General features: G+C 53.0%; 1 long non-coding RNA gene across 2 annotated transcripts; it reads left to right on the forward strand.

The window, feature by feature from the left end:
* Window positions 1–12,279: 12,279 nt before the first annotated feature.
* On the forward strand, window positions 12,280–19,105 carry LOC141572275 (uncharacterized). 2 transcript variants are annotated; one of them, XR_012497600.2, is made up of 3 exons: window positions 12,280–12,370; window positions 14,852–15,517; window positions 17,215–19,105. It is a non-coding gene; the product is annotated as an uncharacterized LOC141572275 (long non-coding RNA). The 2 variants fall into 2 exon arrangements; XR_012497601.2 differs by having other exon boundaries at window positions 14,852–15,321; window positions 17,215–19,104.
* Window positions 19,106–21,939: the final 2,834 nt, after the last annotated feature.

Below are 21,939 nucleotides of genomic sequence, written 5' to 3' on the forward strand. Positions count from 1 at the left end.
CAGACAACTCCAAGAAGCTCCCCTGCAGAAGGGAGCAGGCGGACCGGGGGTAGCTGGCGGGGGACGTGGGATCCAGGCAGGTTTGTGTGAGACGGGAGGAAGAACTGGGAATTTGTTCAATGATCTGGTGGAGAGGGCGAACTTGATGATGTGGGGGAGAGAGACAGCATGGGGGGCTTGCTGGAGCATCCTTGAGCAGAGCAGAGGGCTGGGCTCAGGGAGGAACATGGCTGACATGTCTCATAGGACGTAGGACGAGGGAGGCAGAACGTGTGGGTGCAGATGCGGTGGGGGGAGATGTGCCCATGTGTGAATCTGGAAGCACTTCTGAGAGACTGGATTGTCTCTGGGGAGTGGGAAACAAGGTCAACAGCTGAGAGTGAGTGTGGGGGAGGCAGGGATGCAGTGTGAGGTGAGGAGATTGTGCGTGAGGAATAGTCACCTCACCGAAAGGAGCACGGGTGGTGGGTGTGAAGGGATCTACAGCAGTGTGCCTCTACCCACCCCGGCCCGGGGCAGCTGCCCACCTCGGGCTACTAGGGCTTCTTTCCCCCTCTACTGACTTTGAGGTCTTCACTGCTCTGTTTCCTCCAGGAGAGGGTCTCATCCGTTCCTTGGCAAGGGCTGGTATAATCAGGCAGCCGATGTTTGAATTCTCCTCCACGACACACTTGCTGTATAACCTTGCCAAGTATTTTTTTTTTCTTAACTGTCCCTATGGCTCAGCTTTCTCATCTGTGAAGTAGGGGCAACGTACGAGAAAGCACTCTGTGTTGTGCTATTTTGTACCTGTTGCCTGGCATTGAGGAGGGCTCAGTAACTGAAGAGTGAAGGAGTGAGTGATGGGAGGAGAGTTTGCTCTCAGGCCCTGCACGCCAAGGAGTGGGGAGAAGAGGGCTGCACCCCCTCTTCACTGCTGATGGCCTCCATCCCGCCAACCCCAGTGCTCAGTTCCCACCATGTGAGCTGGGGACCCTGACATAGCTCTCAGGTGGGCAGCAGCGACTGGGGACAGACCCACCAGTGCAGCCCAGGACAGTCCCTAACAGCCCACAGCCAGGGCCCCTCAGTGCAGGCAAGGAGAGAGGGTTAGAGTTGGCGCCTCCTCCCCAGACCCCACCCTTGGAACTTCCTCTTCGGCCTGGCTCTTCCTGTTTTTCCTCCCTGGCCCTTGGAGGCCATTTCCTCCAATGGATTAGGGCAGGACGTTGCTTTCTCTCTCCAGAGTCCAGAACTTTCTGGACTTGCAGACTTCCAGATCTGGGTCTTTAGGACCCCCCTGGAAAATAACCTACTAGCTAGCCCTGCCCCCAAAGCTGTGATGCAGGGGTCTCTGCTGAGGGTGAGTGTGTGTGTGTGTGTGTGTGTGTGTGTGTGACAACACACCATGGAAAGAGCTGGCACCTGGGAGGGACTCACAGCCTGGCAGAGGGACCTGGTCAGCCATGCCCAGCTGAGGCTCTTGCTCGTGGAATATCACTCATTCGTCCCCATTCCCCCCACCCCCTGCAGCCTGGAAGTAGCAACAAAGCTTCCCTCACAAGGGGCCTGTAAGGAGCAAGAGTTAATGGCCAGAATGGGCTCCACACTCTGTTATGAGATCCACAATGTTCCTTACCATTCCCAAATGTCTGGTGGGAGGGGTGGGGAGGCAGCTGCTAAGTGCCAGGTGGTGGTAAGGCTGGAGTGGGGGTGGGGCTGATGAAGTGCTCAGCAAGGCCCTAGCCCTGCCTCTCACCCCCTTAATGACCCAGCCAGCATCCACCATCAGCTTGCTGGTTAGGCCTGGCCGAAGGCTTGCCCTGAGGCCTTGGCTGCCCTGATCCCTTGCATCCTGCAAGTAGGTGGCCTAATGGAGCTCAGGCTCCCGGGAGCCTCGCAGAGACTGGCTGCTGCCCTATTCACACTTCTTGTGTCCAGCCCTGCCCCTGAACTCCCTGCCCCAGAGGGAAAGGGTCAGTGCCCTCAGACAGGCCATGGCACAGGGTCCAGGAGCAGTTCCTGGAGCTGGGGGTACTTCTGTCATCACTTAGCAATGCTTTCCCTGCACTGTAGGCAGTTACCAAACAGAAAGGGCATGGGACTTGCCTAAGAATGCACAGCCATTCTTTCTAGGATAGTGGCTGCCTCCCTCTGCAATAGCCAGACTCCTCCGCTTCCCTTTAGGGGACTATGGAATTAAAGAAGTTACTGCTTTCTTCATCCACTAGTGAAGTCAAGCCAGAAGTAGCTTGGCAGAGTGACAATAACTGCTCCCTTTTGTTGGGGGCCTGCCGTGTGTCAGGCAGTGTTCTGGATGGTTAGGGATAGAGTGGTGAATAAGGCCTATCCCTGCGGGACTCACATAATTGCATTACATCCTTGTAACATGCTATGTGGTCAGTATTGCTATCCCCGGTTTATAGATGAAGAAACTGAGGCTCGGAGAGACTAGGGAGTGAAGTGAGGTGCCATAGCCAGTGAGTGGCAGAGCAGGGATTTGAACCCAGGTCTGTCAGTCTCCATCCACAGCCTGGCCTCTTAACCACTGATATACCAGGAAGGACCTGGAGTCGGAAAATGTGCACTGGCCGATTAGCTGGGCTCTGGACTTTGGGACGGTCTTCCCTTCCTTGGGCCTCAGTTCCCTTATCCATAGGTGATCCAGAAGGTTTTTGCCAGCATTTCTGCAATTCTGAAATGTAAAAAGACCTGGAAGTCTGGCTTCCTGGAAGATCCAGTCAGGAATTCTCTTCTCCCTCCCACTGTACCCCGGTAGGTGGGACAGGGACCCAGCCACCCTAGGACAAACCTTTGCAGCAAATGGGAGGAACAGACACCGTGGTCAGGTTTGGACCCTGATCCTGTAGCAGTCTGGCCTGGCTTTGCCACGGTTCTCAAAGTGATCCTGCTCCCCGTCCCCAGCACTGATCCAGCCCTGGGACTAGACTGAGACGGCCCGAGTTCCAGTCCTGACTGTTTCCTCTAACTTGCTGTGTTACCTTAGGGGAAGCCCAGACCCCACTCTGGGCCTCAGGTTTCACATGTATTGGATGAGACCATTTCTTATGTCTTCCCTGACTCTGCCAATCTGATTCCATAGCATGCTGAGCCCTTCATGGGGGCCCCCCCTTGCCGAGAATTGAGCCAGGCTTAGCGTGTTTGCTGGTTGTAGACTCCACTCTAGCTCCTCACCCCCACACCCCAGTCTCCCTATAAACCAGGAAGGGAAGAATGGCCTGTCTCAAGCTGGTCCTAGGCCTCCCCCTCACTCGTGTCCTCCTTGGCCTCACACCTAGGCTCTGAGTTCCCAGCCCCACCGTGAAGGCGGTCTTCTCCATGGCCTCCCTGATTAGCCCAAGGCTTGGGAAGAGGAGCAGGCAGCCAGAAGATCACGACAGGTAGGCCTGGGTGGGAACAGGGGCCCTACGGAGACCACGCTCCGCAGAAAGCATCTCTCATCGTGGGCAGGCCTGCCAGGTGGTGGGAGGACCATTTCTTTCTTTTCTTTTTTTATCCCCATCCAAAGTGGCTGGCTGGGAGGGAGGCCCAGGAAGAGAGACTTCTGAGATGGGGGATGGGTCCCTGGCCTGGGCTCTGACTGGTGGGCATTAGCATCCAGGGCCTCCCCAAATCCCACCCCTTCAGACCCAGGCCCTAATCCAGGCTGCATCCTGTGACTGGGCAGGGGAAGACCTGGGCCTGCTCTCCTCTCCTCCAGGTCTCTCATAATATTAACCACCTGGGCCTGAGTGCTCCACCCCATTTAACAGAGGAGGCAACTGAGGCTCAGAGCAGAGAAGTGTCTGGTAGATCAGGGGCCATGGGGCAAGTAGCCAGCCTCTTGGGTTTATCTGGCCTTTTCAGGCAGGGATAGGGGTCTGGGAAGCTGCAATGGGAGGGGATGATCTCTTCTTTTATTAGAGGTGTGGCAAAAGGGGGGAGCAAAGAGGCCAACCCAACTACTGAGAGTTCCCAGAATATACTGTGTGCTTCCTCTCCACTCCTCTGCTTGAGCTATTCCCTCTTCCTGGAACTCTGCTCCACCTGGCTAACCCTACTGATCCTTCCAGTTATGGTTTAGAGGTTGCTTCCCCCAGGAAGCCTTTCCTGGTTGTCCCAGGGTCAGTTAGCCCTGACGTGCACTCCCATTGCTGTCTAGGCTCCCTCCACCAGGGCACTAATAACCTGCCATGTAGTGGTGTTTCTGCTCATCAGACGGGGAGCTCTTTGAGAGTAAGGCTGTGTCTTATTAGCCTCTAAAGTCTGTATCCTACTACCCAGTATGGACCAGGTACACAGTTTGCCCCAAGAGCTGTTTGTTGAATAACTAAATGGATGTCTATAGAGATCAGCTATGTCCCAGGCCTGTGGTGGCCTGGATGTCCAATGGATAATAAGACCCAACCCAGCCCCATGGGGCACCCATATACACAGTGGTCCAGGGCACTGTCCAAAGTGAGCCTGGACGAGGTGTGATGGGAGCTCAGAGAAAGGAGGGGTCGCATTAGAGAAAGGAACCTAAGAAGCTCTGGGAAGAGGTTCGACAGGCCTGGAATGACAAATAGTGCATGTCAGGGGTTGGGGGGAGGTGCTTAGTGACACAAGAATAGGTTGCTTTGTCCCAAGCCTGGGACTGAACCCAGGAGTGGACTGGTGAAGGGGCTGCTGGACAGGGAAGTCGGGTCAGGTTATTGCTATTTCCACGTGAGACCAGAAAAGGCAAGCATCATGATCAAGGTAACACAGCTGGGCAATGGCTCCCAGCCAGGACTCTGCACCCTCCAGCCTCCCTCCCGTCCCCCCACCCCCCCACCCCGCCCGGCAGCCTCCTGGCTCTGGACAAACAAGCTGCCCCGGGGCCCTGGGATGCAGCACAAGAGGCAGGTGACAATAAAAGCTATCAAACAGCATGTAAGAGGCAGCCACAGATTTCAGTGGCAAGTAATCAGTGTCTAATGCTCATTTAGCAGAGCATGAGCCTCCAAATGTCAGTGCCAGCAGTCTGACCCTGCAGCGGCGAGGCTGTTGATGCTGGGCAAGCTAGTCACTCAGTGTTCCTAGAGCTCCACGCCTTGGGCTGCGGTGTAGGTGGAAGAGTTTTCAGATTCCAGACCGTTCTGGGGGCCTCAGCTGGCTGCTTCCCTGTGGAGTAAAGAAGCATCATTTCTGGTCCTGGAAAGGCCATTCAGGAGCACGGGGACAGAGCTGCCCCCTTACAGATGGGAAGATGGAGGAGGCTGGCCATTTGAATCCACCGCTGAGTGACTTAGGAGCCTGGTTTTACCCATGAGCCTCTGCTGCTGCTGCTGCATGTCCTGGGGCCTCTGCACGCCTCTCCCAAGGGGCAAAGGATAGGGGTTCTGCCCTCATTCAGCTCCCCACCAGGGCCATGGAGATGAGGCCCCCATGGGCCACATTGAGGTCAACCTCGACTGTGAGCCCACATGTAAGGCCTTGGGGTCTGCCTCTATCTCTCTGTGAGATCTCAGGCAAATCCTCAGCCTTCCTGGGCCTCAGTTTTCCCATCTGTCAAGTGGCTAGAAAACTCTCCAAGATTCCATCCGTCTATAATATCTTACAAGTGATGAATGAGGCAATGTCCCACCCCCCACACCACTTACCCTGCTCTGCTTTTCCTGTTCTCCGAAGCATATAGGGCCTTGTTTTGCTCACTGTGCTATTCCCAACGCCACAGCACTGCCTGCCATATAGTAGGTGCTCAATAAATTTTGGTGGCTTTTAAACTCCCAGTAGGTACCTCATCTCCCCTTTGTAGGTCCCTTACCAATGAACACCCCCTCTGTTCCCCCAGGTTCTGTTTTGGCCCATCCTATGTGGGGCTGCATTGCAGACCTCTGTGCACGTGTTGATACGAAAATGTGGAATCCTGTATCTAGCCCTCCTTCTCCTTTCCATAGCGGGTGCGTGGGAGCCAGCCGTGTCTTCTTTTAGATCCCCCGGCACGGCTTGGACCTGTGCCAGGCCTTGGTGGTACAGCCAGTGCTCCAAAGAGTTGTTTACAGTCTGCCCCTGACTCACCCACCATCGCCTGGAGAAGGCTCTGCCCAGGCTGGGCCCAGGCATGGGGAAGTAAGGGAGACCATGGTCTTAAAAGCCCCCTGGGATCTTAGAACAAGTATGGGGGTGGGGTGGGCAAAAGGCTTCCCAGAGTAGCTCTGGCCCAGGGGAGCTGGCACAGGGATTTGAGGGGCCAAGGAAGGGCCAGGCTGGGTCAGGACTCAGATCCGTTCTGGCCAACCCTATATCAGGGCCTCACTCTGGGCACCCTGGCCTGGGAGCCGGGGGCCTGAGATGAATCAGCCCCGGTCTTGACCTTCAGGAGTTCACAGAGATGAAAAAGGTAGTGGGTATTACAAGCTCTAAAGGAGGCAGCCGTGGGAGGTGTGGGGGTGCAGATGAGGCTGTCATTCAGTGGGCTGAGGCTTCACTGAGGAAGGGCTTTCCTGGCAAAAGGGACAGCACATGCAGAGACACAGAGGCCCAGCTCAAGCAGCAAGTGGTTGGACTGCTTCGCCCTCCTGCTCTATGACCTTGGCCATTCCTTCCCCTCTACGGGTATTTCATCTGTAAAAGTAAAGGTACTGTTGCTTGGGTAGGTGGTTGGGGGTTGTCCTAAAAGTTTTCCAGGGGCGTCTCTAGCTGACAGGTATTCTGTGGGAGCGAGAGGAGGGCGAGTTGTCAACAGGACAGGGACAGTGAGGTCCTGGTGGCTGGCAGACAGGACAAACAGGGCTGTCTGTTTAGGCAAGGAGGGGAGCCAGGAGGAGGACACTGCCAGCCAATTAGAGTGTCTCTCCAGGCCCAATGTTTGCCGATGGAATAAGAGAGTCAGGTGTGTCAACAGTGGGGAATGAGGTGGCCCTGAGCTACACACACATGGGCTATCCCTCGAGCGAGTCATCGAGAGCATCAGGCAGGGCGTGGTGTCAGGAGCCCAATACGTGATACACCCGTGAATGGAGGCGCTCAGAGAGCGTGCCCAGGCTGCATCTCCAGCAGGGTGTGGCCCTCCCCTATGGGTGGGGGGAGAGCCCCTGGTCCAGCTCCTGATGTCCCCACCCCGCTCCCCCGGGGAAGTCCTGCCCTGTGGATTCTGGTCTTGACTGCCACTAACTTGATGGGTGATCCTGGTCAGTTCCTTCCCTCTGTCGGCTTCAGTTTTACTCTCTGAAAATGAGAGGCAGGGAGAGAAGCACATTAGCAATTTTCCAAAGGGACCCCCATCTTTTCTTCGGCCAGAGACGGTCTGCTTTAAGTAGTTTGCCTGATGATTCCTTCATGCACCACACGATTGCTGAGCACCCACTCCATGCCAGGTAGGTATAAAGTTGTATGAGACAGCCAGGTTTTCTAGCCCCAAAGAGTTCCCTCTTTAGAAGGAGCCCCCAATCCCAGAGCCTGCACGGGAGCCACGTGTGGGTCCGTAGCTCTGTGCGATGGCTTCAGGCTGGTTCTGCCGCAGTGCTAACACTTGCTAGCCAGGCGACTGTATGTCACCCTTTGTGCTTCAGGCCCCTCATCTGTGGACTGGGGAGGAGGAGAACCACTCACCTGGGAGACCACCTGGCATAAAGCTTTCAAAGTGTGCATGGTGGGTGCCCAATAATGTCCTCTGATCCAGGCAGGGGTAGGAGACAGGGGATGAGGACCCCAAAATTGGTGGACAGCTTGGGGTTGGGTGGAACTAAAAGGTGCTGGGAGGCAGTGCCTCTACCCCTCATCCCTCTCCACTGCACCCGATCTATACCCCAAAGAAGTCAGCAGTTCAATTGTCCTCTAATGGACCCCAACACACACAGGCCCCAGGCCTCATGTTGGAAAAACACGGTCCTGCACTAGGTCTGGTTGGCTGGGGGAGCAGAGAGGGAGCCAGACAGCCATTTCCTCGTGCAGATGGAGACACCAACGCTCAAGTGTCAGGGAAACAAATCATTGAACATCTACCAGGGGCCAGGCAGAGACCCCAGGCCTTCCGAGTCCCCAGCCTGCACCTCTGCCCCATTTGTGGGGAGCGGAGTGAGTCTCAGATCATCCTAACATCAGGCCAGGTGTACCTTAGTTCCACCTGCCCTTCCTGGGGGTCTAACCACCCTGGATGCACCCTCTGCAGAGCCTGACTCTCCAAGGGAAGCAGATGGTGCCAGGTCTGCTGAGAACTGACTGTCCCAGAGCCCAGCTGTTGCACAGATGTGAGCGGGAGGAGGGTGGAATGGGGGTTAGGAAGGCAGGGACCCTGGGCAGCTCGGGCCTGAGTCACCCATCAGTCCAGGAGTGGTAATGAGCAGATTAGAGTTATTACAGCCAAATGACTCGGAGCGTGTCTGCTCACCCAAGCAACCGCCTGCGAAGGGCTTATCTCTCTCTCTCTGTCTCTCTCTCTCTCTCTGTCTTTCTCTCTGTCTCTCTCTCTCTCTCTCTCACACACACACACACACACACACACACATACACTCACACACACACACACACACACACACACACACACACACACACACACACACACACGACTGCTACTGCTGTTACACCAGGCCCACCTTGCCCCTGACCTTCCACCAACCATGACTCTGAGCCCGCTCCTGTGGCCTTTGCAAACCTGGGTGTGCCCGCCGGCCCACTGCCCAGACGTCACCCCTCCCCCTCTTCCTGGGCTCAGCAGGGGGACACTGGAGCCTGACTTGGAGCCTTGATAAGTGGACACAGTGATTCTTGCTCAGGGAAAATGATATGAAGTCCCCCGTCCACATGGAAATGGGGCAAAGACAGGGTGTGGCAGGGACCCAGCCATCAGGGTCAATCCTGGCCTGTCTGGTCACCTACCAGGGGCCTGAAAACACTGGGGCCACCTCGATCTGGGCGAGGGATCCCTAAGTCTGCAGTGAGGACAACTCCTCCTTTCCCACTGGGCTTCATGTCTTCCCGTTTGCTTCCCCTCCAAGAACAGGAACACAGAACCGACATGTCACATAGCACGAGGCTGAGTGTCAGGAAGCCAGTAATAACCAGATAGAGCAGGTAGCTAAGACGCAGTGTTTAGCATGTTCAACAGGCTCTGCTCTCAGTGCTGAACGTGTCTTACTTCACTTTGTTTCACAACAGCCCTAGGAGATGTATTATCATCCTCCTCCTTTTATAGATGAGATGACTTAGGCCCAGAAGGGCCACACAACTGGCCCAAGGTCACGCTGCTGGTAAGCAGTACAGCTGCACTGCAGGCTAAGCGTCCTTACTCCAGAAGCCTCCCGTCATTACCCCGTTCTGCTTCTCACTGCACCCGTCTCAGGGCCTCGCTGCCTGCGTTGATTCCCCACTGCGGCCCTGCTCATCTACTCTGGGAATCACCTTCTGGAAAGACACTTCTCATCATGCCTGTCCCCAGTCAGAAACCCCGTGTTGCCCCAATGCTCACCGGATAGGTTTCTATCCTGGCGTTTGGACCCCATCCCTCCTGACCAGCCTCTTGGCCCCCCTCCATTCCCCGTGATTGTCCCCCACGCTGGGCTCGCGTCTCACACTTCCTGTCCACGGTCTGAGTGGTCCCACCTCTATGCTTTTGTGTGAGCTGCACCCTCTTCCTGGAGGGCTCATTCCTGTAGGCTTTACCCGGTTCCATTGCCACCTGGCCTGTGAGTACACCCAGGACATACAAGCACCTATGGGGGGAAGAGGTGGTGGGTGGGAGACAGAAAAGAGACCAGGGACTTTGGGGGCAGGTGTGTGACTTCAGAGCAAGTCATCATCTCTCTGAACCTTAGTTTCTGCAAAATGGGAATATGTACCCCAGCTTCTCACGAGGTTTAGTGATGGTGTATGTGAGGGTCCTGGCTTATCACCTGTTCTGACAGCTGTAGGCAGACCCTTCCTCCATTTATGAAGCCCAGCGAAGGCCCTCTGGTGTTGGCTACACAGGAAAAGCTGTCATCAGAGGCCTTTGTCCCTAGGGAGCCACCTACCCTCGGTCCCATGACTAACAATGACCGGGAGACGTTTTTTGCACACCAGGCAGCCCCAGTGACCCATCCTGGTGGAGGGCCCTCCCCCATCTCCGGGAACCCAGCACCAACCATCCGCTGCTTCTGGGAGGGGGTGGGTGACATCCTCCCTCCTCCACAGCTCTGCTGCCTCAGAGTCAGGATCCAGGGAGACCGTCTCCTGGCAGCAGAGCTCGTATGGCCCACCCCACATGGGTGCCTGTGATGCTGCCACACCCAGGGGCTATAGGCACTCTGGCATCAGGGCTGACTAGACCCTGGGAGTGGGCAGGGGGTCCGGCCAGGGAGGCTGAAGACAGGGCCAGCCCCAGCTACCCACTTGCCAGGGGGCAGGTACTAGCTTGGCTCACCCCCCAGGGAGTGTGGACAGGTGAAACGGCAGTCCTGGCTACTCCAGGTCTGTTCCATCGTGAGGGAAATCGCCTGACACAGGTACACAGCAAGTGCTCGGTGAGTGGGAAGAACCTTCCCCTGGTGGGACTCTGAACACGTTGGGTGCCAGAAGGTCCGAATTCCTGGAGAAAGGGGTGGGCATTTGACAATGACTGTTGAGAGGATGTAGAATGTCCAAACCTTCCTCCCACAAGGGGCAGTGGTGACCTCAACCCAAGGACCCTCCACATCCATTCACACCCACCCGCCGCACCTTAGCATGTCTGCTGCGAGCCAGAATCAGTCGTATGTGGGCAGAAACTGTTCTCAAGGGCTTCACACCGGCTTGGGGGCCATGGTTGGGCAGGTGCCAATGCAGCTCCTCAGTGCCAACCTTTTCCCACCTCTGGGGTGGGTTTGAGGTTCTAGGCCTGGCCCACCTAGCTCTCGGTGTGGGGGTCCCTCCTCACTGCCCAGACCCCTGAGCCCAGCTTCTGAGGCTCCCCAGTCAGCATTCGCACCCCCAGAAACACAGAGCTAAAGCACATCTGAAGTTCAATCTCGGCCAGGAGGATCTAATAAAAAAATGGATATTTAAAAAATAATTTACAAAAATAAAATTAAAAAGTAATTTACATTTATATTTTGAATGGGCCATGAATTCACATGATTCAAAATTCGAAAAGGATGTAGAGTGAAAGTCGTTTCTCTGCTCTGCCCCGGCCACCCAGGACCCCTCTCCAGAGAGGGGCATTGTTGCCAGCTCTTGTGTTCTTCCAGAGACGCTCTATGGACAAGTCATCACCTTCACATAAGCTCTCATTTGTTAGCCTTTTAAAATATATACACATCCTGCTGTGCACCTGGCTTTCTTCCCTTAAAAATATATCTTGGTTATTTTTCTATGTCAACTGAGAAACAGTTCCTCATTCTTATTTTATGGTTGCAGATTATTTCATCGTATGGAGGGACCACAAATCATTTAACCGATTCCCTACTGAAGGACATTTAGTTTGTTTCGAGTCTTTGGCAATTACATTAAATGTTGCAATAAATAATCTTGTATGTATGCCACTTCAAATGCGTGCTAGTGACCCTACAGGAAAATTCCCATGAGTGGAATGGCTGGGTTGGACGCGTCTACGTGCAACTGTGAAGGGATGGAGAGGGTCAAATTGCCCTCCCCACCAGCCATGTCTGCATGTGTCTGTTCTGCCACAGTTTTGCCAGCATAGTGTTTTATCAAACTCTGTGTGCTTTGCCAATCTGATATTTGAATGATGGTATGTCAGTGTGATTAGAAATTTTAAAACAGCAATTATATTGTTGGCTATTTACTGAGCAGGAAGGCCTATGTTACAAGTGACATTATGCTCATTTCTCACAAAGAACCACTAGAAGCAGATAGTAGTTGTCGCACTTTATACAAGAGAAAACTGAGGTCCGGAGGGGTTAGGTACTTTCTTAAGGTCCCACAACTTTGAGGAGGCAGAGCGGAGATTTGAATCCGGATTGTCTGCCTGGTGCCCGCGTTCCTTCTTCATTCTCAGCTGCTCGGCTGTGAAGTGCTGCTAAACATCCCCAGGCCTGGGACCACCCCGTCCCTGCCCAACCCAACCCCACCGGGCTCTTTGCCCATCCAGGAATATTGCTCCCAGAAGTGGGTGATGGGTGAAGACTTGGTCCCCCACAGCCCTGCCTGGGGGTGGGACTCCCTCAAAAGGATGCAGTGAGCCCCACATCTGCCCTCCCAGGGCGAAGGCTCCGTGGGAGGTGGGCTCCACTGGTCCTATGCTCTGCAGGTTGACATCCTCCAACAGCAGAGTCAACACCAACTCCCTTGGCACTCACAGGGGTTCGTTTCCTGGCAGCAACTTCCGCAGGCTGCTCCCCCAGGCCTCTCCCTTTCCGGAGCGCTGCCCCTGCCCTCCCCAGGGAACCCAGAGCCCCAGCGGCCCTCTGAGTCTGTGCCCCCAGCTCTCTCTGTCACGACCAACAACCAGCTGGTGAGTGTGTCTGGATTCACCCCTGGCGAGCCCAGAGGTAGGGGAAGGAGGGCACTGAGTCGAGGAGGTGTGCACATCACTGCGTGCCCCTGGGCCTATCCCTCTGCCATTACTGGGCCTCACTGAGCCCATGGCCTCCTGCAAACCTCCCACATCTGCCAGCTCTTCCAGGGCTGGTCACTATCCCAAAGCAGGCTGAGAGACTCCAGGGGCCAGGAGGTACTGTTCCCCTTTGTACCATCCACCAGGAGGCTGCGAGGCCTTCCCTACTAAGGCCTTTTCTCCTGCTCCCCTCCCCCTAGGCCCCAAATGGCTCAACAACTCTGAACTCTGATCCAGGCCTGTCCAGTAATGGGTGGGGCAGGAGGTTCTGTCAACATCGGCAGAAACTCGTTAACTAAATGTCAATAGGATTAAAGACTCTGATGGTCCAGTAGCCGAGTGTGACATGATGTGACATGATGGACAGTGGGGAAGGGCTCCCCAGGCAGGGCGTGTGTGTGTGTGTGTGTGTGTGTGTGTGTGTGAGAGAGAGAGAGAGAGAGAGAGAGAGAGAGAGAGAGAGAGAGAGAGAGACAGAGACAGAGAGACAGAGAGACAGAGACAGAGACAGAGTTTGCAAATGAAGATTGAACTCTAGAAGCCTCTGAGGAGGCAGTGGACGGTGTCCCAGGGACTTAGAATGGCAGTTTTGTCACTTGGGCAAGGAGGAACTGTATCAAGCACCCACAAGGGGTCAAGTTCTGCACTGGTTTCTGGGGGCAGGTGGGAGCTGGAAGAGCAAAGAGAGGCAGTCAACTCAGCCCTGGGGTTTCCAGACAGAGAGAGTGGGCAGGGGGCTGACCGAGAAAGATCCCTGCCCAATGCCCTGGGGGTCACTGACAAGTCTGAGGCTCTGAGAGGCTAGATGAAGGTCTCAAGATCACTCAGCAAGCCAGGCGAAGATCCGGTCCTGGATTCCTGGCCCAGTGCTCATTGCACAGTACCTCATACTGCACAGCTGAATGGGACACACACACACACACACACACACGGTGTGGACGGCATATGTCCAGGGCTGTTGGGCTAAGCAATTTGAGGGAAGGTGGCCAGGAAGAGTGGGGGCTGCATGAAGATTACACTCCTCCCTGCAATGCAGGTGATGACAGAGACACGGGTTTGAGTCCCGGCTCCAGCATTCTATGGGTGTGTGATCTTGTCAGGTGACTTTCTTCTCCGAACCTCCGTGTCCTCTCCTGGGACAGCCGGGTGATAATGGCAGGGTTGTTAGGAGGACGAAAGCAGAGTCCCTGGCCCCCAGCAGGGCTCCAAGATTCGGCCTGGGGTGACCAGTAAAGCATCATTGATGGACTTGGCCCTGGAAAGCATCTGGAGGAAACCAGATAAACAAAAAAGAGGGCAGCTTGGTGTCCATTTCTTCTTCCCATGGCTGGCCCCTGGGATCTCTCAGCCATGGAGCCAGGAGAGCTGATGGCGGAAATCCTAGTCTGAAGGCCTGGTTCCACCAGGACAAGCTGGGGAGGGGCCTTGCTGAGCCTGCCAGAGGAGTGCTGCCCAGCCCCTGCTGAGGTCCCCCCCACACACACGCAGGACCCTCCTTAGGGAGGTGCCTGCAGAGTCGGGGGTCCCAGAGCCACCCAGTTCCGGGCAGGGCCCAGGACATATGCTGTGCCCACAGTGCCCAGGCTGCCGGCTAGCATACAGACAGGCAGGCAGGCTGGCTGGCCAGCGGGCACTGGGAGTGTAAATTCCACATTTGCATCATGGATGTTCCTGGTCCCAAGGGCTGTTGACCTTTACAGCTGCTGCCTCGGTCCTTCTTGCCTCCAAGGCCTCCTAGCTCAGCCAGGCTGGCCATCAATGCTGGAGCCTTGTAGAAAACAGCAGGAAGGGGCAGGGGCCAGGGCTCCAGGGGGATCTGGGCTGGGGACCTAGGACATGGGACTGCAGAGACCAGTTTGTCCTCCCCTCTTCACCCAGGCAGGGGGAACTCACTGTCCCCTGACTCAGCATCAGGCCCCCACAGCCAGGATCTCCTTTGCTCCCCACTGCGAGTCACTGCCTGACACATAGGCAGCCTGGGTCCCCAGATTAGCAGTGACACTGACACATCAGTCACCCCTGGCTGCCTGTGATGTCTCTCTGAGGATTGCCCCATCTGTGCCGAGTGGCGGCAACGCTGAGCATACTGTCAGCCTGTTTGGGCTCAGCAGTCAGGCCTGGCCCTCTGAGGGGCGCAAACCCTGCCCAACTCCACCCCTACCTGCTCTGGTCCCAGAGGACTCTCGTCATGGATAGTTTGGTCAGCCAACTGGCTGGCAAATTCCCCAAGATGCATCTAAATTAAAACCCACCTATAGGCCCTTCTGGGGAGCAGGCTTTGCCCTGGGTCGCTGCAACACAGACAGGGACACGAGTCCTGCCCTTAGAGGCTCATAATCGTAAGACCTCATTTATTCATTTTTATTGTCCATCCTACAGGTTTCTCTTGGACCAGGTGGTGGGGATGCTTTGATGAGTGTTTGGGGTTCAACTTGTCCACCCAGGGGATATGTGGAAGTCAAATCCCCAGGACTTCAGAATATGACCTTATTTGGAAATAGGGTCATAACCGATGTAATCAAGTTAAGACGATGTCACGCTAAAGTAGGGTGGCCCTAATCCAATATGACTGGTGTCCTTATACAAAGAGGGAAGACGGCCATGTAAAGACACAGAGACGAGCCGACAGCACCATGTGACAACAGAGGCAAGGATGGAGATGCAGCTACGAGTCCAGGAACAGCAAGGACAGCCGGCCACCACCAGAAGCTCAGAAGGAGGAAAGGGCGGGGATCCTCCCCTACACGTTTCAGAGGGAGTAGCGCTCTGCTGACACCTTGATTTTAGACTTCTGGCCTCCAGAACTGTGAGACAACATGTTTCTGTTGTTGGAAGGCGCCCAGTGTGTGGTACGTTGTTAAGGCAGCCCTGGGAAATGAATACAACGAGTGACACGGTCCTAGGCTTCAGGGGCCACCGTGTAGCCAGGGGAGACAAGACCCATGAAGCAAATGAACAAAAACTTATATCATCGCAAGACATGGTGCTCTGGTCATAGTAGCTGAGTATTCGCTACCTTTCTGGCTATGTTACAAAACCTTTTATGTAAGTCTTTCAATCTCCACACCGAAACTGTGAAGTAGGTGCTCTTGTGATAAGTCCATTGGGAAACCGAGGGACAGAAAGGTTGACTAATTTGCCCTTGGTCACACAGCTGGTATGTGAGAGGGGCAGGATCTGAACGCAGGCGGTGTGCCACTGGATCCCACACACTTAACCGCCACTCCATGCCCCTATGAAAGCAGGAGACACGAAAATAAAGGGTATGAGTGTGTGGGGGGACCCTTTAGGAAGAGAACTAAGGATCCTTTTCAACACAGATAGGACCATATTGCCCTCCTCTTGCTCAGACCATCAACGCTTCCCCGTTTTCCAAACCCAGGCTCCACTACTGGCTCCTCACCCACCCTTCCAGCTGCAGGAAGCCACGGTGTGACTTGGGAGCCTCCGCCCCTTCACCTGTAAAGTGGGGATGGGACGAGGACTCTGATTGCTGGAGGGATTCATGAAATAAAGAGTGAAAAGACCTGCTCACAGCAGGCACTGCCTAAGCGGCTCTTACCCCATGCCTCTCACTGCCCCTCACGGGAAGTCACAGCAGAATTGACCCTGACGTGCTGGCAGGTCCTTATGCCTTTGCTCGTGCTGTTCCCCTCCCTCGGATGCCTTTCCCTCCCTGTTTGGCTTCCAAGATCCCTTCCCCTCCTTCAAGATCCAACTTAAGTCATCCCCTGCCCTCTGCCTTCTACCTGGGTTAGGTGTCCCAGAGATCTCGCCCAGGGAACCATCAACAAGAGAAGTCCTACCTATTAGCTCCCTCTATCCATGGGAAGGGGCCTAGCCTCAGTCTTGCCTCAGTTTACCCATTCTGACAGTGCTGTGGCACCTGGCATCTTTGCTCTGCCCCTGGTCCCACTGCTTTTCTCACTTGTCCATCTGCCTACCAGCTGGTGCCCATAACCCCCTCCCTCACTGGCTGCCTTGCCACCCTGTCTTTCAAGCATCAGCTTCAGCAGGGGGTGGAAGAGAGGGGCTGCCCCTCTCTGCAGCTGACAGGCAGATTATACGGCTGTCTCGCGCAGAAGAGAACGGGAGACAAGGGTAATGTGCTGCCTGCCAGCTAGCCACTCTGAGGAGCTGGTTCTGTCCCGGGGGGTTCGTGACAGTAGTGAAGGCCCTTCGCCTCCCAATATGGCCAATGTCTCCCTTCCTCCTGAAGGATTCTGGGTGCTGGAGCCTTGGGTGTCCCCAGCTCCTGAGTCCGCTAAAGCAGACTTGTCAATCAAGAACTCATATCATTTGGGGGCGGTGTTAGAAAGAGTTCTGCCTGTGGCTTTAGAAGGCCTGGGTTCCAGTCCTCCCCTGCTTTGCAAGCCACTTCCTCTCTCTAAACCCTGATGCCCTGATATACGAACGAGAAAGGATGAACTCTAAGCCCCTCCGTGGGGTGATTTTGGCAAACACTGCTGATTGTCTACCTAATACCCATCCCTCCCTGCTAACCACACTCCAGTTTTGTATGGATCACATTGTCTGCCATCCACATGGAGGTATCAGGCCTAGCCTGAACTAATTATGCTCCCTATTTCCCAGCTTCCGCTGAGTCTATGGATGACCAGTGAAGCATACACAGAAGTGAGGTTTATCACTGTGTGAGGTTTCAGGAGATTTTTAAATAATATGTTTAAATAAGGGGCAGATTGGGCTGCCCTTTTGAATCCAACTTTTGTTTTTCTTGCCAGGAACCTAAGCATGATGCCTGGAGGTGTGGCAGCTGTTGTGGCACCATAAGGTTGAAACCCAACATCTAATGATGGTAGAAGACATCATGAACAAGTGCACCAGCTCTGGACAGCTTAAGCCTAGATTCCTTGTTATGTGAGAAGAAGCCCTGAAATGTTTAAGCCACAGTTTTCAGGTTTTCTTTGACTTGTGACCAAATGGGTTCCTCAGTGATGCAGATTAGAATCTGTCTGTGATGTCTCCATTGCTCTAGGCTACGTTAGGGTATTTGGAGCCTGTGCTCAGTGACACTACTACATACCTGTTGACTGACTGACTGAATAATAAGGATCAAGTTTATACAAGTTCGTGATAATAATAGTAATAATGTCATATTATTATTACCCCATTTATTGAGGACTTGCTATACCCTCTATAAGAAGCATTATCTCACTTAATCCTCATAGCAACACTATGAAGTAAAGCCCTAATTGTTCCCATTTCACAGATGAGGAAAACTGGTAGGTGGTGAGGCTGGTGTTTGACCCAAGTGTGTGTACTCCAGTGCCTACTTTCTGTTCCCCTCACCTCACACCCTAAGGTCAAGGAACCAGCTTGAACATTTTGTTTTTGGCCAAAGAACAGTAAGGGGAGGGAGAGTGGCCTTGCTGGGCAGGTTGGACCCGGGGTCCCTGAATCTCAACTGTCATGTGTAACTGTGCTGAGCTTGGGGAGCTGAGGGTTAGAAGTCCGGGGAGGCTGAAAGAGGAGATCTGGGAGGGAGGGACTCAGAGGCTTCCTGTGGACCAGGTCCTCTGGCCTCAGCTCTCTGGATCATGAAGGGGAGCACCACGAAGTGCAGCCCACCTGGCTCCAGCTGCTCCCCAGACTCCTCTGGGAAGACCCCACTTGTCATTCAGAGATATCACCATAGAGGAAAAGGCTGTGGAGGAAGTGGGGCCCAACCCCTGCTCCAGTCGGCTTGGCCAAGGCCTTGTTCTGAGATGGAGCTGTGAGTGAAGCAGCAGGTCCCTGCCTTCCATGAGCTTGTCCTTGAGGGAAGCCCAGAGAGACACGGGAGCCCAAGGGAGGGGCACCCATCCCTGAGGAGGAAAGCTGGGAAAGGTAAGAGCTAAAGGTGAGGGAAAAGCATGTTCCAGGGGGCAGGAGAATGAGGGGCAGAGGAGAGAGAGGAGGCTGGGAGTAAGCGGGGGCTGGTCCCTAGGGGTAAGTAGTGTTACACTGAGGTGTAAGGGTGGGGAGGGGAGGGCAATGGCCGCCTAGACTCAGAATGTTCAGGCCAGAAAGGAACAGGCATGGAGCTAGACTTGGAGCATCTCTCACATCTCTCCCGGCTTAAATGTTCTGAATCTGAGCCCATAGCCGAAAAACAAAAAAAGCTGTTGAAATGGGTACCAAGCAGCACATGGACACATTTATAAGAAGTAACCCACTAGAAAGAGTGATTCAGGGAAGGTGTGCGATGTCCCTCTGTCCCACCCTCAGATTAGGGGTCGAGGGACCATTTTCTTGGTTTTCTTCCTGTATTACCTCTTGGTTCCAGTGGTTCTTGTGAATTAATGCAATATCCACAATGATGCCCATGAAACGTTTAAACAATTCATATCACTGTTAAATTTGTATATATAAATTTAGATAAAATGTGTCTGGAGTACTTTGCATTACTAACTAGATGGCCCTTGAACATTACAATTGAAACTAGTGTTCATTGTTTCAAAAAATGTTTATAACATTTAATTAAAAATTAATAAAATTCAGGTTTGATTTTAAATGTTATATTAATTATAATTTTATAATTGTATAATTATAATTATTTTATAATCATAATGCCTCTTCATGTCAGTAAATAATTTTGAACATTTTAGAAAACTACCTGTTTGAAAAATATTTTTAAAATTTAAAATGTACTATAATTTATCTTTTTGATGAAAACTATATTTTATTTCTTTAGTCTTTTTAGATTACTCCTGTTACTAGAACACAAATTAGTATCTTTGGTGAAATGAAGGCACGGACATTTTTATGGAATAAAACTATAATAATTTATGAATTATGTAAGTCTTTATCACTTGCTTGTCCAAACACAGCCGGTCCATCAACAGAACATCCAAACATGCCAGTACCCAAGCATATAAAAACCATAGCTTTATACACACTTTTCAATTTTGCCATTATGGAGGGGTATTTGTCAAGGTAAGAGAAAGGAACATATTTTATTTAACAGCTTGTTTGCTTGATTTTTAAACATTTAGGCACATGGTATGTGGGTCTCCATTTGTGCTCTTGCAAATATTAGAGGCACATCAGCTTTACTGATATATAATTCATATACCATAAAGTTTACCCTTTTAAGGCATAGAATTCAGGGGTGTTTAATATATTTACAAAGCACATCTTCCATCACTAATTCCAGAACACTTACATCATCCCCCAGAGAAACCCTGCACCCATTAGCTGTTACTTCCCACCATCCTGTGCCCCCAGCACCTAGAAATCACTAATTTACTTTCTGTTTCTATGAATTTGCCTATTCTGGATACTTCATATAAATGGAATCATACAATATGTGGCCTTTTGTGTCTGGCTCTCTCACTGAGCATAATGTCTCCAAGCTTCATGCATGTTGTAGTATGTGGGATGCTATGTCATCCTTTCATCCTTTTTTTTTTTTTTTTAAGATTTTATTGAGAAAGGGGAACAGGACTTTATTGGGGAACAGTGTGTACTTTCAGGACTTGTTTCCAAGTCAAGTTGTTGTCCTTTCAATCTTAGTTGTGGAGGGTGCTGTTCAGCTTCAAGTTGTTGTCCTTTCAGTCTTAGTTGTGGGGGGCGCAGCTCAGCTCCAGGTCTAGTTGCCGTTTTCTAGTTGCAGGGGGCACAGCCCACCATCCCTTGTGGGAGTCTAACCAGCAACCTTGTGGTTGAGAGGACGCACTCCAACCAATTGAGCCATCCAGGAGCTCAGTGGCAGCTCAGCTCAAGGTGCCGTGTTCAATCTTAGTTGCAGGGGGCACTGCCCACCATCCCTTGCGGGACTCGAGGAATTGAACTGGCAACCTTGTGGTTGAGAGCCCACTGGCCCATGTGGGAATCGAACTGGCAGCCTTCGGAGTTAGGAGTGTGGAGCTCTAACTGCCTGAGCCACCGGGTCGCCCCTCTTTCATCCTTTTTTAAGGCTGAATAATATTCCACTGTGTGGCTAGACCACATCTTGGTCATCCATTCATCAACTGATGGACATTTGGGTTGTTTTTACTTTGGGGCTCTTATGAATAGTGCAGCTATGAACATTAGTGTACAGTGCTCTGTGGATATATGTTTTCAATTCTCTTGGGTATATACCTTGGAATGGAATTGCTGGACCATACGGTAACTCCTTGTTTCACTTTTTGAGAAATTGCCAGGAAAAGCAGCTGCACCATTTTGCAAACCCCCCAACAATGCACAAGTGTTCCGATTTCTTCACATCCTTGGCAGCACTTGTGATGGTCTGTCTTTTTGATGCTAGCGATCCTAGTGGGTGTGAAGGGGTATCTCATCATTTTGATTTGCTTTTCCATGATGACTAATGATGTTGAGTATCTTTTCACATGCTTATTGGCCATTGGGATATCTTCTCTGGAGAAATGTCTATTCAAACCGTCTGCCCACTTTTTATTTGGGAAATCCAGGTCTGGTTTTCATGCTTAAAGGATATAGCAGCAATCATTATCACCCGAAGACAGAAGCTTCATGCTTGCTTCTACACCGGTGTACTTTGGGGTGGGCTGACTGAACCTTTTAGTTCCTACCACCTGGAATGCCTTCCCTCCTCACCTCTTAGCAAAGCCTTCTTGATGATCCTTCTCTGGTCACAGAGTGATAACTGAACGCCACTGTGGTCCAGAGTCAGCTGTATCTGCCCGTGGCTAAGAACGCGGGCTCTGGAGCCAGCCTGCCCGGTTCACAAGCAGGCTCTCCCGGCCTCAGCGCTGTAAACCAGAGCAGCTAACTTCTCCATTCCCTCTTCTGTGAGCTGGGATTGAGAATGTCCTCCTTACGGAAGTGCTGGGAGGACTTGCTAAGCGCATATGTATCAATCCTATTGCAATTATGCAGGTTTCCCCCTGGGCAGAGCACTTCCAATGACAAGGGGGTCATGGCTTTCAGGGCAGGACTTGCTATTTATGGATGGTGTTAATGGGAGGATGCCTGGGGTGTTTGGCTTAAAAATCGCCTCCCTGTGATCCCCAACTTAGGGGTCCCAGGGCAACAGTGAGATCGTACCCAGACCCAGGCAGTGCTGCTCCTTGAGTCCTCAAGTCTGGGGTGAAGGCTGTGGATCCCCCCACCTCCTCCATCCCCAACTGTCCATCTACTCCTCCTCTGTGTCATCCACGCCTCCTCCCTCCTGCCTGAGTTGTGTGTGACTGCTCAGAAGACAGGAGAGGCAGCTGGAAAGGGACATAACACCCCTTAATTACCATTGTTTCTTCTAAAACCCAGCACCTAAATTTAGCCAGCTCAGCCTGGGCCTAGGAGACCCAGCTCCTCCCACCCCAGCAGAGGCAGGAAAATGAGGTCCAAGACAGGGCTTCTCACCCCGACCCTCTTCTCGCAGCCTGGGGTGGGGGTTAGGTAGGTCCAGGATGGTCTGAGAGGCTGGGCTGGGGCACAAGGCTCAACACACACACACACACACACACACACACACACACACACACACACACACACACGCTTCTTGG

This window comes from Rhinolophus sinicus, chromosome 14 (assembly GCF_057876585.1).
Source record: "Rhinolophus sinicus isolate RSI-liver-muscle chromosome 14, RSI-T2T, whole genome shotgun sequence".
Taxonomy (NCBI): domain Eukaryota; kingdom Metazoa; phylum Chordata; class Mammalia; order Chiroptera; family Rhinolophidae; genus Rhinolophus; species Rhinolophus sinicus.